The following is an 18,351-nucleotide window of genomic DNA, read 5'->3' on the forward strand; positions in this document are numbered from 1 at the left end:
AAACAAACTTTTTACTTTTAGTACTTTTAGCTGGAATATCTCTTGACCTCTCCTTTCATTTTCCTCAGCTACTGCCCTAATCCAGGTCTAAACTTCCCACCCTTCAATTTCAACATCTTCTGTGTATGATGTCTTTATCTTTTCTTTTTCTAATTATTTATATGCTTCATATTTTCTGTATTGATCTTCAAATTATAACAATTATGCAATTCAGGTGGAATTGTAAACATTAAAGATTCCATCAGCTGTTGGTAAATAGGGCAGCAGCCTAGCTTGGCACTGTCAATACCTTAGGACCCTAATCTGCCTGGATCCTTGACCCCTCAGCTTATAAAGAGGGGTTAAATTAGAAGAGATAATCTCTAAATTTTCTCCATCCATGACATTGCCTAGACCATTATATTTTTGCTTTATCATCTTGATGGCATTTATTCTATATACAAAATATTACTTATTTAAATAGCTTGGTCTTACAGAATTAACGTTTTATTATCAATACATTTCAAGAGAGGAAGTCAAAGTTTTAAGAACAAAACTGCTATACTTAGGGTGTTACAAATGTTTTAATTTGTTATGACAGTTTGGCTTGTATCAGAATGTACCATATGTACCATACCTTATCAAACCTCACACTCTTCCTTTTCACCCATCAACTAACCCTTTTGTTCCAACCAAGCCAATCTGTTGAAACTCTACATCCTGCATTTTTTTTTTTTTTTTTTCTGTTTGCCACTGGGCCCTTCCTAATGTTAATTTGCTCTTCCAGGCTGACCTTTGCTCCTTAGTCTATCTCTGCCTATTACTTCTCATACTCCAGGAAACTTGTCCTGACTAGCCTACTCTAATAGTATATTCATTCATTCAACCCACATCTACTAGCACTTAATATATGCCAGACCCTCCCCTCTACTTTTCCTATGAATTTCTCTATGCAGCTGTTAATTAAACAAAAAGGACATTAGACTGAAGTGGTTCTAATTCTGTGGCAGCCTAAGTAAGCAATTGGAGATCTAAGCCTGTACATGCCTCAAGGTTATGAAATTGAAACCAAAGGACAACCAATCACAAACAGCCAACCAAGCTTTAAGCTATAACCAACCAATAAATTCCTTACTTTGCTTGCCTGTCTTCTCTAAAAAAGTCTGTCCCCAGATTCTGTGGATGGAGCACTCCTGACCACTTCCAGTTTGGCACTGCCTAATGGGACCCGATTTTTGTTCAAATAAACTCTTAAAATTTTTAATATGCTTCACTTTATCTTTTAAGACAACTTTAAATCATATTGCTCACATCTGCTTTGTATTTGTTAGTTCATGTATGTGTATTTTTTTCTCAACTTGATTTTTTTTTTTAATTTATTTATTTCTGGCTGTGTTGGGTCTTCATTTCTGTGCTAGGGCTTTCTCTAGTTGTGGCAAGCGGGGGCCACTCCTCATCACGGTGCGTGGGCCTCTCACTATCGCAGCCTCTCTTGTTGCGGAGCACAGGCTCCATATGCACAGGCTCAGTAATTGTGGCTCACGGGCCCAGTTGCTCCATGGCATGTGGGATCTTCCCAGACCAGGGCTCGAACCCGTGTCTCCGGCATTGGCAGGCAGATTCTCAACCACTGTGCCACCAGGGAAGCCCTCAACTTGATTTTAAGTGCCTTGAGTTAATTTTTTTGGCTTCCTTGCACACTGCTGTGGGTTCATTAAGATTATTAAATGAATGGGTGGATGGATGAATTAAATAATGTGAAACTGGTTTAACTCAGAGGATTTGAGGGGAATACTTAACTAGAATTTAAGTCTTAACTAGATAAAAGTCATTCAAAGGACTTCCCTGGTGGTGCAGTGGTTAAGAATCTGTCTGCCAATGCAGGGGACACAGGTTGGAGCCCTGGTCCGGGAAGATCCCATATGCCACGGAGCAACTAAGCCTGTGCGCCACAAGTACTGAGCCTGTGCTCTAGAGCCCGTGAGCCACAACTGCTGAGCCCGCATGCCACAACTACTGAAGCCCACGCATCTAGAGCCCGTGTTCTGTGACAAGGGAAGCCACCACAATGAGAAGCCCACACACCACATCGAAGGGTAGCCCCCTCTCGCCACAACTAGAGAAAGCCCGCATGCAGCAACGAAGACCCAATGCAGCCATAAATAAATAAATAAATTTATTTTTTAAAGAAAGTCATTCTAAGTCCAAACAGCTTTGAGGGTTATGTTGTAGATGATTCAGCTGAGTGACCTATCTCTATATACTGTGCAGTCCTCCATAAGCATTTTTTACTGGAATCACTCAATTTTTACCCTTATTCATTCACTGTTTACATTATTTCTTCTCTACAGAAGACTTGACTCAGTGACTGACACATGTTAAGTGTTCAGAAAACACTTATTAATTATTAAAAGGAATTAATGTTGCCTTTGCAATAATGGTACAAGTTCTTTCATTGCAGGGGCCCAATACTTGAAGTAATTTCACACACAAATTTTTAGAATTAATATAATTCTGAATTTACAGTGGATACTTAATAAATGTTTCTGGAGTGGATGAATAAATTGCAAAGAAAAATGTTTTACCCTTAGAAGAAAGAGTCTTCCTTCCCTAAGTCTGTGTTTCTCAGTGTGATACTGGACCCCCTATATTAGAATCACTTGTTAAAAATAGAGATTCTTCAGCCACAGACCTACCAGAATCAGAATCTTCTGGGGGTGAGGTTGGGTGGGTAGGTGGGTGTAAAGACCAGAAATATGCACTTTTAACAAATGCCTCAGGTGATTCTGATGCTCCCATAAGTCTGAGCACCATTGCCCTAAGTACAAGGTATTGTAGGATTAATAAACAAGGCCCATGAATGCTCAGCAGTTAAGAGCACAGACCTTGAAGCCAGATTGCCTTAGCTTATCACTAAATGTATGTTCTGGGCATGCTATTTAACCTCTGTGCCTCAGTTTCCTCATCTACAAAATGGGAAGAACAGTCTATCTCAGAAAGCTGTTGTGAGGGTTATATGAGTCAATATACATAAGGTGCCTGGAACAGAGCCTGGCTGTGTAAATACTATATTTATACTTCCCATTATCAGAAAAGTATGTACTTTACAACAAAAAGATACATTTCTATATATAGCCTGTCTTATTGTAAGAAGACCTAACCCGCAGAGTTTGTTCTTTATTTCCTTTCTCCTTTTCTGTTTTAAAGGAGTAGACACTTCAGGATAGGGTATTACCTTATTGCAGAGCAAACCTGCACAAAGAAATCTTAGATCTTTTGCCAAATACTGTTGAGCCGGAGATCAGTATTCAGTCTTTTGTACAGCTTACCCATAATTAAAATCAAATAAAAAGGGCAGGGATTCAAATGAGTCTAACATGTTTTCTCACTTACCAGAAAGTGTTTGGATAGCTACAAAGAGTAACAAAACAAGCCTATTGTAGCCACAGTCCTACAGCCAAGTCATCTCTTGTCCCAAGTCTCTGTGGAGATCACCTTGACTGTGGGGCCTCTTCTTCCTTCCTACTCTTGTCTCCAGGACACTTGTTAGCCTCTGGTGGATGGAAAACATTCCCAAGACCAAACCAGAGAGTTTATAACTCTCCCTCATAGAGTGAGATGAGCTTTGGCAAGTGATGACTTGAGGATGAGTCCTTGACAGCAGGTGTGCCTGGGAAGTTTAGGAAGGTTTTTTGACAATGGGTTTCACGTTGGTGTATGACTCCAGACTGGATATGATTAATAGGCTCTTTTAAAATTAGACTTTTATCATGTGACTTCTAGAAAGTTACTTAGAATTTTCTATTTCCCTATTTGTAAAAAGGAACTTAGAATGTTAGTGCTAGAAGGAACATCTAAGAATTTAATACAACTCAGTAAATTTTTATAAAGAAGCTAGGTCCACAGAGGTTGAGGGACTTACTTAAGGTAAAAGAGCATATAAGTGGTTGGGTCAGGAATAAAACATGTGGAATTTGGGGCTTCCCTGGTGGCGCAGTGGTTGAGAGTCTGCCTGCCGATGCAGGGGACACGGGTTCGTGCCCCGGTCCGGGAGGATCCCACATGCTGCGGAGCGGCTGGGCCCGTGAGCCACGGCCACTGGGCCTGTGCATCTGGAGCCTGTGCTCCGCAGCGGGAGAGGCCACAACAGTGAGAGGCCCACGTACAGCCAAAAAAAAAAAAAAAAAATGTGGAATTTAGTTAATTTTGCTATTAACAAAGGGATAAAATTGGGGAAATGATGAAATTTTTGCTTGAAGGCCAAAAATTTTAATGCATTGGTATTTTACTTTTTTGGTATTATTTCTGACAATCTAGCTAATGAATAAAAACATAAAGAATTATTTTCTAGTATTTCATCTAATGAGAATATAATGAAGCTTTGCTTCTGTGAATACATATTTTTCATAATATTTTGGGATCATAATTTTAATTGTGATTAAAATTTTAATTTTAAAATTTTAATTTTATTACTTTTCATAATAATCTGGGATCATAATTTTAATTGATGTTTTAATTTAAAAATTCTTTTTTAAAATTATTTCATTATGGTATATGATTATATCTCAATTAAAAATGATTCTAATTTTCCATCATTCATCAAAAGTATATTTTAATTCCATGAACTTTAATTATACTTAAAGATTTTTAAATATAATTTCAGATATACAGAAAAGTTGCAAGAATAGTATAAAGAATCTCCTGGCTAGTCTTCACCTTAAAACATTACATACATATAGTATATTTCTTTAGTTCTATTCACGTATCCACTTTTTTTTTTTTTTTCTGAGACATTTAAGAGTGAGTTGCAGGCATGATGCCCTTCTAACCTTAATTCTTAACTGGAAAAAGTGTACCACACCCAGTAACTCTAGAGTAATCCAGTATCGGTCTTTTCAGCAACACCCACTCAGGCAGATAATAATCATTGTTGATAGCATCATTTTCAAATTGTAGCATCTTCTGACTTGAACAATGGTAGATAAAAATCTAGCTGTAAGAATTATTAATACAGTCTTTTCGCTCAATAGGTATTTACTAAAGAGTATTTTGGTGCCCTAAATGAATGAAAGAATAAAACATGTTCATAGTTTGCTCATTTGAGAGTTGCTGAGCTCAACAAAGATTTCTCTGTATTTCCCCCTATTTTCCCCTAATACACTGAAACATTTTCTTTCAGAGTGAGAAGAGAATTTAAAATAAAATTGCATTTGCTTATGGATGAACGATCAAAGTATCAAATCAGAGATATAAAACGACCAGTTCTGAACTCTCTAAGGATTCAGTTTTGCTTTCTGCAGTTTCATTATTGTGTTAAGCTGTTTCTTTTTTGCTGAAGTTGCACTGAAATGGGTTGGTGTCAAACAGATCTTTAAGAAGTTTCTCTTACTTGCTTCTATTGCATTGTCTTCCAAATAATGTTAACATTCACTGGATGCTTGCAGTACTTAAGGAAACCCTTTACCTTGTCAGCCTTGAATACACATTCAGTCCAGATCTCCACATGAATCCTGATTACCTTGGCATCAATAGCAATAGAGTTTCTGAGATCATATAAAGGTATAGTGGACAATTAACACTGGAGCCCTTAGATTAAAATTGCCACAGGAGCTCTGAGGGGCAAAAGAGGACAGAGGGTCAGTAATAATACTTGGCATTTATTTAAGCATTTAAATTTCCAGTGCTGTCTTTTCCAAACAAAGCACCCTTGGGTAGAAAGTTAGTTATCATCACTATATAGATCAGCGTAAATAATCAGAGCACAAAATGACCTGTTGTAAGCCAAGCTCATGTCTATGAGCAAGAAGGTTCTATAGCAACAAATTGTTGGCAACAATTAGACCCTTATTCCTGGTTTTAAGCAAAGCCTTTAGAACACAATTGTTTCTCATATTTAAGAGGACACATTTGTGAAAGATGTCTAAACCTTAGTTATAACCTCATCATTCTGTGCTCCCTGATGTGAAACTGGCCTCTTACCAGATGAATAGAACATGACCTACTGTCTTAGTAGCATCAGATATTGCGAGGGTATTGCCATCTTTCTGGTGGCAATGTGTCTTTGGTTATTTAAGGTCTGAAGAAAAATACTTTATAATATGAACACAAGTAAAATACACCTTATTTTTGTTGTGTTGATAGTCCAAAGGCTACTGGTAAAAAAAATTCCCAGCTATCCTTATTGCCTTTTGTAGAAATGTAGTGTCAGTGAATATTTATCAAGCTCCCTTGCTACATGAGATACTCTTTTACATATTCGTGAAATGTGGAAATAAATTTAAAAGTTGATGATGCAATTTGATTAGTCTGCACTATGATTTATGAGGCTGTGATTTTTCCACGAAGATAATGTTTCTTTTCATGCTTTGAGTGATACAAGATAGCAACTAGTTAAGGATAAGAGCTTCCAACATTCAACAGAAAATTTCCAGTGTTTTAAAAAAAGAACCTGATTAAGAAGCTGTCATTGGATCTTCCTCTTATTTTGTTTCACCTCATTCTTTGTTTAAAATGACATCTTGACTGTAAGCAATGAGCACTACTAAGTATCATCTTGACTGGATTCCCTCATGTTCTGTTTTTTGTTTATATGTATTTTCTCAGGTGTTAATTCATATACCTGCTTTTTGTGTGGGGGGAGGGTTGGGGTTGTTTTTCCCTTGGAGGGAGGTGCTCGCTTCAGTGTCACAGAATTCCTATAATGATTCATCACATAATTTTCTATATGGAAGTCACTCTGGTAGGTTCGGAACACAAATGGGTATCACCCGTGGCTTTTCATAAGCCTCTGATAACTTTAGATATATTTTAGGAAAAAGAAGAAATATCTTACTTACATTATGCTAAATTAACAGCAGCTATTTATCTCTCATGAACTTGTGTTCCATGAAACACTGCCCAGTATCTGATAAGCAACTGGATAGTAGAGGACTATGTGTTACTTATTACTGTGTCCTTCAGTGTCAAGCATAAAACAATACACATTGTAGGAAATTGATACATATTTGATGAATTGGAACAATTCATTGCAAAAGTCCAGTTTGCAGATAAAAATTCAGTACATAAGGGCAAAAAAGGATTGACTTGGGGGAATAAAGCAACCTCAGTTCTTCTAATGTTCTTAACATTAAAACCACATATATTTCTATTCAGAAGTATATTACCAAATCCAATTGGGTGTCATTTAAAGCTTGGGGGAAAAATATGTACTAATAAAAAGTAATTTTAAATTTCTTATGTATTATTGTGTTTGATAGTTTTCTTTGGAGAGGTACCAAAGGTTCTTTTTTAACTGTCACGGAAAGAAAGTGTTGCATCACTAGTGGGGAGATGGGGATGGGCAGCAGAAGCTTCTCAGAGCACTTAATTATATCAGTCTAACTTACTGTCACCAGTGTCACATCCTGGATTAGTCATGAGATAAGTTTAAAAAATGTCTAAAAATGGCAAATTATAACATAAAACTTAAATGTAAGTGCCGTTATCATTAAAGAAATGAATTAAAGAAAAAGCCTCATGACCTTTAAGCAAGTTCTGTAACAGACATCAGCTGTTTCATTTATAAAATGAGAAGAATGGATTGGATAATACTAAGGTCCCTTCCACACAGCTTGCTTAATGCTTTTTCAGGAACAAAAAAGTCTCGTGGCTGAGACAAGGAATTGACAAAAAACAGTTCCTATGAGAACAGTGAAAAGGATGATGATAGAAAAATACATAGTATCACCATTCTGTAGCCCTGTACTAGACCCTCTTGTTATTTACCTGATGTCATCCACAATTAGAGCATTTTGCCAGAGTTTGCCCTTAAAGGGGTTTACTGTGTTCTGGAAATGGACTACACAACAGTGTGGCAGTCAGGAGACTTTTGCTTCAGTCCTGGACCAACTTTCTGAGCTTCCTTTACTCTGCAAGCTGTTAGTCCGGGATTTAAATGTTGCTGTTCTCCACTGTATTGTAATCTCTTACAGGGCAGGGATCACACCCCATTCAGGTCTGTATCCCATTCTACCTTGCATAGTGCTTTGCAGATAGTCGGTACTCAATAAATGTCATTGGAATGATCTCTTTGTTAATGAAATAATAATGGAACCGAACTCTTTTTTTTTTTTCCCCTCTTTTATTTTCCTTTTTGGCCACTGTGTGTGGCTGGTGGAACTTCCTTGACCAGGGGTCAAACCCGCGCCCCCTGCAGTGGAAGCGCAGAATCTTAACCACTGTACCACCAGGGAAGCCCTTGTTTTTTTTTTGAAACTGAACTCTTAAATAGAGGTTCACATAAAGGAATATAATATTCAAATAGTACCTACCACCTAAAATGTATGCTTTTCCTTATGTTCATTAAACATTTGACCCTTTCTTCAGAATCAGATCAGGTTCAGCCTTCTCCATGAAGCACTAATTGGTTGTCACAGCCTTTGATGTTGGCTTATTTTTTTGTACCACTCAGGTGGCTGAGCATATTGGGTCTCTATCACATTAGATTTTCAGTTTGTCATCGGGAAGAGGAGTTCAATGTCTCCTTGTATCCTGTAAACATGGCGTCTTCACAATATAGGTGCTAAATAATTTCTGGATGATGATCTCAGTGATCGTAATGATCAATAATAAGTGATTTACTGTTGAGGGTTCAGATCAGCTGCTTATAGCAAACCCCAAATACTTCACTTACATGTTTTCTAGGAGGCAAGTGCTTTGGGAGTGATAGCTTTGCTCCTGTGTTCCTCAGTACAGGCCTCCCTTCCAAATCCCTGCACCTTGGCTCAGCTTGTACCCAGCCATAGCCTCCTCTATATTTTATTATCATAGTTTTTCTGGAAGCCAGGGGATTTGGAGAAAGATCAAATGTTAAAAAAAAAAGTCAAAATGTTTTTCCAAGGGTTAATCATGAACATACTATACAAAGGGTAACAAAAGAATAGACATTATAGACACTGCAGTTCAGTATAATCTAATGGGATACTCTGGATACACACAATTGAAAATATGTAAGAATGTATAACATAGAGATACAAATGTATATATGATATATGAACAATTCTATCTCTATATCAGAGCCAGAAGTAGTCAAAGAAGGCCTGATGGAAGGAGAGAGGCAAGAAGAGGGGAGAAGGAAGGAAGGAAAGATGGAAGGAAGGAAGGAAGGAAGGAAGGAAGGAAGGAAGGAAGGAAGGGGAGGTGAGATGAGATGAGATGAGAATGGGTCCTAGGAAGGAGGGATGGTGCTGTGTGAAGCTTTGGGGTGAGTGGGGATGACGTCTGTGTGGTATATTTAAACGACTGGGTTACTGGAGTGGCACTCACGTGCCACAGCAGGTTAAGAGACTGGTAGAGTAAGGAGGAAGAGGTAAACTGAAAAGGAAGCAGAAGGCTCAGTGTAAATTATGGACAGTGTCTATGAGGAGCTGCTTACAGATGTGCGATGTATTCAAAACAGCACTTGAAAAAAAAAAACAGCACTTGAGGAAGATGAATTGCACTATAACAATAATAGCTAACATTTATTGAGCACTTACCATGTGCCAGATGCATATATGTAAGTGATTTATGTATTCGCCCATTTCATCTTATAACAGCCCTATGAGGAAGACACTGACCTCTCTATTGTACAGGCAAGGAAAGTGAGGCAAAGATCTGTTAAAGTGCTTCTGATATAGCAGACCTATAATGTGAACTTGGGCTGTCTGACTCTAAACCTGGTGTTCCTACCCCTTATGTGACGTGGCCTCTCTTTCCATAAAGCTCTTTTTTTAAAAAAATTTATTCATTTTATTTATTTTTGGCTGCATTGGGTCTTTGTTGCTGTGCGTGGCTTTCTCTAGTTGCTGAGAGTGGGGGCTACTCTTTGTTGCAGTGCATGGGCTTATCATTGCAGTGGCTTCTCCTGTTGCGGAGCACGGGCTCTAGGCACACGGGCTTCAGTAGTTGTGGCACGCGGGCTCAGTAGTTGTGGCCTATGGGCTTAGTTGCTCCGCAGCATGTGGGATCTTCCCGGACCAGGGCTCGAACCCATGTCCCCTGCATTGGCAGGTGGATTCTTAACCACTGCGCCACCCTCCATAGAGCTCTTTACCTACGTGATAGAGACCTAGGAGATTCCTGAGGAGGTTGTGGTAGTCTGAGGCATATAGTGATTAGACCCTGAGCATGGACTGTGATCACAGAAAAAAGTGAGGAAGGGATAAAATTCTCCCATTGGAGAATCAATCAGACTTGCTAGATATATTTGAAAATGCAGAAGAGAGAGATTAGGAAGGTAAGGATGTTTGTGTCTATATGATTTAATTCCAAAAATATTTATTGAGCACTTACTATATGCCAGGAACTGTGTTCCATGCTGGGGCAGGAAGAGTGACCCAAGTAGGCCACGTCCCTGCATTTATGGAGCAAGATTGTGTTATTAGTTTAAAAAAAAAAAAACCACAGGAAAACAGTTATATGCATAGACTAAGTCTAGAAGGAATCCAGCAAACTGGTAACACTGGTTGTTTAGGAGGGGAAGAAGATGGAAACAGGCATGGGTAGAAGGGGAACCAGTGTTATGCCTACTGGATTTTAATACATCATGTGTAATCTATTCAAAAGTCATAATTGTTTTTTAAAAACTGAGATAATAAGACTGTGTACTAAGACATATATGTGTATGTGTTTGTGTATATTTGCCTCTGTATGCATAGACTTTCTGGCATTTCATAAGAAGAACTAGCAAAACTGGATGCTCTTGGAGAGGGGAATTGGGCAGGTGGGGAATAGAGGTAGGAGGGTGACCTTTCACTCTACACTCTTTTGTATCATTTGCACTTTTATGAATTCAGTTACTGAATATATTATATAAGTATTAATTTAAAAATTGAGGTTTGAAAATAGTAAGCAGAAACCTAGGAATAGAGGTTTTATATACAAAGAAAGTCGCTCAAATTTTTGACACGCTTTATAGACTAGCGTGCTTTCTCCAAGTTGTAACATTCAAAGAATGTTACAAACTTAACATTCAAAGAAATAGTATGTGTGTGTGCACATTTGGTGTAGGGAAACAAGCAAAAATGTTGGTGTTTGTGAAAATAAGGGAACTGAAGTATTCTGGCCTTTGGCTAATGTAGGAAAAACTTCTCAGCTATCAAAATTCTCTAGATAAGGTTTCAAAAGACGCCTGAGGCAGTTTCACTTCATACAATAGACACACTGTTGAAATAGGTTCAGCTGGTGGCCAACCTCCACCCAAGGCTTCAGGGGTTTTGTGCTTTCTTGTACAACTAACCCCAGCAGGACAGCTTGTACTGAGCTTTTAATCTGAATTGATCCACTCAGTCCCAAAGAAAGTTTGGATTATGAAACCCCTTATTCTTTCACAGAACTAGGAGGGCCATATTTGGTGAAATCATGATTACAAAATTTAGTTTTGTTGCAGATATTTTAACTTTCAGAGTTTTAAACAGCTTTACTGAAGTATAATTGATGTACAAAAATTGCGCATGTTTTGGTATGGGTATAGCTATCACCACGGTCAAGATAACAGACATTTCCATCGCCTGTAAAAATTGTGCCTTTTTGTAATCCCTCCCTCCTGTCACTCCAGGCCCTCTCCGCTCCCTAGGCAACCACTGACCGGCTTTCTATCACTATAGAATAGTTTGCATTTTCTAGAATTTTATATAAATGGAATCATTCAGTATGTACTCTTTTGTCTTCTTACACTCAGCATAATTATTTAGAGGTTTATCTATGTTGTAAGTACCAAGAATTTTTTTTCATTAAAATATTTGAGATTATAGGTCCACATACAGTTGTAAGAAATAATACAGGGGCTTCCCTGGTGGCGCAGTGGTTGAGAATCTGCCTGCTAATGCAGGGGACACGGGTTCGGGCCCTGGTTTGGGAGGATCCCACGTGCCGCGGAGCAACTAGACCCGTGAGCCACAACTACTGAGCCTGCGCGTCTGGAGCCTGCGCTCCGCAACAAGAGAGGCCCGCGCACGGCGATGAAGAGTGGCCCCTGCTTGCCACAACTAGAGAAAGCCCTCGCAAAGAAACGAAGACCCAACACAGCAAAAATAAATAAATAAACTAATAAACTCCTACCCCCAACATCTAAAAAAAAAAAACACAGAAACCCCTTTGCTTGCGACTTCCCTGGTGGTCCAGTGGTTAAGACTCCTCGCTTCCACTGCAGGATGGGTTCAATCCCTGGTGGGGGAACTAAGATCTCACATGCTGCATGGCGCAGCCAAAAAAAATAAAAGAAATAATACAATGAGATCTTGTATACTCTTTACCCAGTTTCCCCCAATGGTAACATCTTATAAAACTACAGTACAATGTGACAACCAGGATATTGGCATTGATTCAATCTACTAATCTTATAGTCTTTTGTGTGGGTACATTTAGTTCTATAGTTTTTTTTTTTAATTTAAGAGTAATTTATTTGTTATTGATTCTTTTTTAATTTAATTTTTATTTTATATTGGAGTATAGTTGATTTACAATGTTGTGTTAGTTTTAGCAAAGTGATTCAATTATACATATATCCATTCTTTTTCAGATTCTTTTTGCATATAGGTTGTTACAGAATATTGAGTTTCCTGTGCTATGCAGTAGGTCCTTGTTGATTATCTGTTTTATATAAAGTAGTGTGTATATGTTAATCTCAAACTCCTAATTTGTCCTCCCCCCATACCAGTTCTATACAGTTTATCACAAGTAGGTTCATGTATCCACCACCCCCTTCAAGATACAGAAGAGTTTTATCACTGCAAAGTTCTCATTTTGCCCCCCTATAACCTCACCAACCTCCCAACCATACCCCTCACATCAGTTTATTCCTTTTCATTGCTGAGTAGTATTCCATTGTGTGAATATACCATAATTTGTTTTTTCATTTACCTATTGCTGGACATTTGGGTTGTTTCCAGATTTTGACTATTACAAATAAGGCTACTATAAACATTGCATTACATGTACAAGTCTTTGAATGAACATATGCTTTCACTTCTCTTGTGTAAATATATAAGAATGGAATGGCTGATTCATGTGGTAGTTGTATTCTTAACTTTTTAAGTAACTGACAAACTTTTTCAAAGTGATTGTACCCACTAGCAGTACATGGGAGTTCTAGTGGCTACACATTCTCTCCAACACTCCAACCTTTTTTAAAAATCAGCTTTGAGGGACTTCCCTGGTGGCATAGTGGTTAAGAATCTGCCTGCCAATGCAGGGGACACGGGTTCGAACCCTGGTCCAGGAAGATCCCACATGCCACGGAGCAACTAAACCCGTGCACCACAACTACTGAGCCTGCGCTCTAGAGCCCACGAGCCACAACTACTGAGCCTGCGCTCTAGAGCCTGTGAGCCACAACTACTGAGCCTGCGTGCCACAACTACTGAAGCCCACGTGCCTAGAGCCAGATCTCTGCAACAAGAGAAACCACTGCGATCAGAAGCCCGCGCACAGCAACAAAGAGTAGCCCCCTCTCATTGCAACTAGAGAAAGCCGTGTGCAGCAACGAAGACCCAACACAGCCAAAAATAAATAAATAAATAAACAAATGTATTTATAAAAAGAAATCAGCTTTGAGATATGATTCACATACCATACAATTCACCCATTTATTTAAAGTATACAATTACATTGTCTTTAGTGTATTTACAGAGCTGTGCATCTGTCACCACAGTCAATTTTAGAACATTTTCATCAGCCCCAAAAGAAACCCCACATCACAGCGAGGTCACTGCTCCTCATTCGCTCCCCAGCCCTCAACACCAGTCGTACGCAATCACTAATCTATGTTCTGTCTGTGTGGATTTGCCTGTTCTGGACATTTTACGTAAATGGAATCGTACAATATGTGGACTTCTGTGACTGGCATCTTACACACATTAGTGTTTTCAAGGTTCATTCATGTTGCAGCATGTATCCGTACTTCATTCCCGTTTATTCCATTGTATGGTTATACCCGAGACCCACCCACTAGTGTATGGACATTTGTGTTAATTCTACACTGCAGCCTTTTATTTTAAATTTTTAAAATTATTATTATTATTTTTGCTTTTTAAAAATTTATTTTATTTATTTATTTTTGGCTGAGTTGGGTCTTCGTTGCTGCACGCATGCTTTCTCTAGTTGCGGCGAGTGGGGGCTACTCTTTGTTGCGGTGCGCGGGCTTCTCATTGCGGAGCACAGGCTCTAGACATGCAGGCTTCAGTAGTTGTGGCATGTGGGTTCAGTAGTCGTGGCTTGCGGGCTCTAGAGTGCAGGCTTCAGTAGTTGTGGCGCACAGGCTTAGTTGCTCCACGGCATGTGGGATCTTCCCGGATCAGGGATCAGACCCATGTACCCTGCATTGGCAGGTGGATTCAACCACTGCGCCACCAGGGAAGCCCTACACTGCAGCCTTTTAAATTGAAGCCATTTTTATAGGTATGTAGTGACACCTTATTGTGATTTTTAGTTTGCGTTTTCCTAATGATTAATAATACTGTATGTCTGAAAAAGTATTTATTTCATTTGGTTTTTGAAAGGTATTTTCAAAATACTGTGTAGAGAATTCTAGATTTAGAAGTTTTTCTTTCATGCCTTTGAAAACGTTCCGGCTTGCTTGCACTGACAAGATATTTGTTCCCATCTTTAGCTTTGTTCCTCTGTAGGTAATGTATCTCTTTTTTCCCTTGGCTGTTTTTAAGATCTTTCTTAATCACTGATTTTAAGCAATTTGATGTTTCTTCATGTTTCCTGTGTTTGGGGTTATTAAAATTCTTGGAACTGTGAGATTTTAGTTTTTATGACACTTGGGAAACTTCTAGCCAGTCTTCCTTCAAATATCTTTGCCCTTCATGAACTCCAATTACATGTACATTTGGCCTCTTGGAGTTGTCCTATGGCTCACTGATGCCATCTCTTTTTTCTAGTCTTTTTTGTTCCATTTTGGATCTTTTCTATTGCTATGTCTTCAAAATTTGATCATCTGAATTACTTCTAGGTCCATTTTGATTGATTTTTTCTCCTCAGTATGGTTGTATTTTCCTGCTTCTTTGCATGCCTGGTAATGTATTGGATGATAGCATTTCTTGAGCTTTGTTCTGGGACCCAGTTATCAATACTTAGAAGCAATTAGATCCCTTTGGGTCTTGCTTTGCAGGAAGCACTTGGTCAAGGGCTCACTATTGAAGCAAAAGCCTTCAGCCTATCCAATGTCCTGTGAAGTACATAGTTTTTTACTTGTTTCAGGTGAGAGGGTAAATCCTTTCCTTGTTAGTCCATCTTGGCCAGAAGCATAAGTTTATCTCCAGCTTTTACAGAAATAATATTATGTGTTTATAATGCCATATTTAATTTGTAATTTACATAGGCAAAATGGCAGAGATGGTACCCTAGGCAACTTTATTCATGCTCAAAAATTAATGAACTCAAAAAAAAAATTAATGAACTCTTAGGTGTAAGACATGATTGGCAATAAAAGATGGGAGGGAATTCTGGGGAAGAATAACATTCCTTTCTACTTCATGTTACATCTCAAACTCAGCTTCTCTTCCTAAAATTTACCTACTGTATATCTGCTTACCTCAAAGCCTACATCACTTTCTGCTAAGTGACAATAATCCTGGCTATTATTGATGAAAGTTGGGTTATTTCTGGCAGTTTTGTTCCTTCCTTCCTCTGTTATTTCTTAAATGCCTACCATGTGCCAGGGAAATAGTTCTAGGTGCTTGGTACATTAGCTCTTACTACGTTAAATAGCCCCAAATTTAGCAGCTTAAAACAATAAACTTTCAATAAGTCTGAAATCTGGGAGCAGCTTAATTGGTTCTGGGTCAGGGTTTCCTGAGGTTGTAGAAAAGACCAGGACTGCAGTTATCTAACGGCTTGACTGGGTCTAGCGGATTTATTTCCAAGATGCCTTTTATGACCTTTCTTTGGAAGTCATACTCTATAATTTCTGCATTATCATACTGGCTACTTAAATCAGCCCTATCAATGTGAGAATAACTGGGGGCCATCTTGGAAGGTGGCCTCCACACTTGAGAAATAGAGAAACAAAACAGACAGAACTCCCTGCCCTCAAAGTTTACATCCTAGTAGAAGCAGCTGGACAATAAATAATAACATGATAAATTACTCAGCAACTAATGGAAAAAAACTATTTAATAAAGATTAAGTAGTATTAGGATTGCTTTGGGGTCAGTTTGCAATTTTAAAATAAGATGTTCACAGTAGGTCTTACTGATATATTTAAACAAAGACTTTGGGTGGGGAGAGAGTGAGCTATGTAGGTATCTAAAGGAAGAGCATTCTAGGGCACAGTGCAAAGGTCCTGAGACAGAATCAAGCCTGATGTGTTCTAGGAGCAGCAAGGAGCCAGCATACCTGGAGTGGAGTGTGCAAGTAAAGTAGATGAGGTTAGAGATGAGGGAATAAAATTGAGTGAAATGGGGAACTATTGGAAGATTCTGAGCAGAGGGTTTTATACTTTTTTCATTCCCTCTTACTGTGTCTTGCACTTCTGTTCAGTAAGTATTTGTGGACTGATTCCAATGGGAGCCATATGTGAAAATGCTGACTTAAGAGTTACATACTGGGGCTTCCCTGGTGGCGCAGTGGTTGAGAGTCTGCCTGCCGATGCAGGGGACGCGGGTTCGTGCCCCGGTCTGGGAAGATCCCACATGCCGTAGAGCGGCTGGGCCCGTGAGCCATGGCTGCTGAGCCTGCGCCTCTGGAGCCTGTGCTCCGCAATGGGAGAGGCCACGACAGTGAGAGGCCCCCGTACCAAAAAAAAAAAAAAAAGGGTTACATACTAATAGTGACGACTGCCCGATAGTCCTAGGGCAGCCAGAAGGGGAGTTTTCTTTTTGTTTGGTTTGTTTGTTTTGTCTGTTTTGTTTTTAACATCTTTATTGGGGCATAATTGCTTTACAATGGTGTATTAGTTTCTGCTTTATAACAAAGTGAATCAGGGGATTTTTTTTTTTTTTTTTTTTTTTAGGGGAGTTGTTTTGAGGCAGATAAAACATAGTGGAACCTTCAGGCTACACCACGTAGCTAAAAATAATTTAGAAATACCATTAAGATAATTTACATACTTAAAAAAAGGTCTTCACTCCCATTGTCTCATTCTTTTGAATGGAAATAAAGGCGGCTTCCCTTTGTCTACTCTGACAACACATGATAGCTTTTTATACTATGACCACAAGCAGTGCATCACAAATACAGTGTCACTGAGTCACAATGTAGTGTTTTTAAAAGGAGAGTACAATGTTAAGATCTGATAATAAGAAAGAATCTGATCAAATTTCCTTCCAGGGCATAGAACAGTTAGTTACTAGATTAGTGACTTATTGGTCATAATTGTCAGGTGCAAGAAAGGTTAGACTGTGAAGCAACCACTTTAATTAGGTTCTACAATGATAATTATTTTAAATGTGATGACCTGCTTTTCAGCTGTAAGAACTTTGTGTTCTATAGGAAGTGAGTGTTGTTACACTTGTTTATGTGTATTTTAATAACATGTTTTATAAATGCCTAATAAATAAAATCTTCAAAAAATTACTCAGAACTATTCTGCCTTAGCATAGAGTTCATCTCCTCAGGACAGGCGGTACCAGAACTTCAGTGTTTTTTGAACAACATCATGAATGAGTGAGCTGTGTGGTGGGTTAGCATCTGCCCCCAAATGCATTTGGATCCCTGTTTTCTTTATCAGGGTGGCACGGCTTCCAGAAAGATGGGAAAATGATACTCGTGTCATGTCTCCCCTCCCCTGTTCCCCAGTTTCTACATTCTAAAGTACAGAGCTTTATCAGCGCTACAAAACGTCTGCTGACTCCTGTCAGTCCCAAACTGTTACCAGCTTGCAACCAGATAAGTAAAGAAACTGAGGGCAAGCGTTTAAGAGCTTTTGTAATACTTGGCAGAGTAATTTTGTCGGTTGAACTTTTAAAAATCAGGCTATATCTTTTTAAAAATTCATTTTCATAGTTATTGACTTATAGCAGTTTACACAGTCATCCGTCCATGACAGATTGGAAACAAAAACTGGTCCTTCATGTCAAAAATTTTAACACTGTTCTAGGTGACCCTTTGGCCCAAATACCAACAGAAAAAAGGCCTAGTGATTCCTGCATCAATCCAGCCTTGTCTTTTTGAATGTGTGAATTCCATTGGCCTGTCTCTGAACCCACCTGGCCTTACTGCAACCGTGGCCTCCATCCTATATTTGCATCTGGGCTGAAACACAATATACTCAGCCCAGCATGTCTTCACAGGGCTGTGCCTGCCCAGAGGGAGCTGTCTTCTAAATTCATACTACTGTCCCTGCATGGTATAGAGTATGGTAGGTGGCTCAAGGGGAGCTGTGAGCAACAGCAGGAGCTTTTCTGTTAG

This window comes from Phocoena sinus, chromosome 12 (assembly GCF_008692025.1).
Source record: "Phocoena sinus isolate mPhoSin1 chromosome 12, mPhoSin1.pri, whole genome shotgun sequence".
In the NCBI taxonomy this organism is placed as follows: Eukaryota; Metazoa; Chordata; class Mammalia; order Artiodactyla; family Phocoenidae; genus Phocoena; species Phocoena sinus.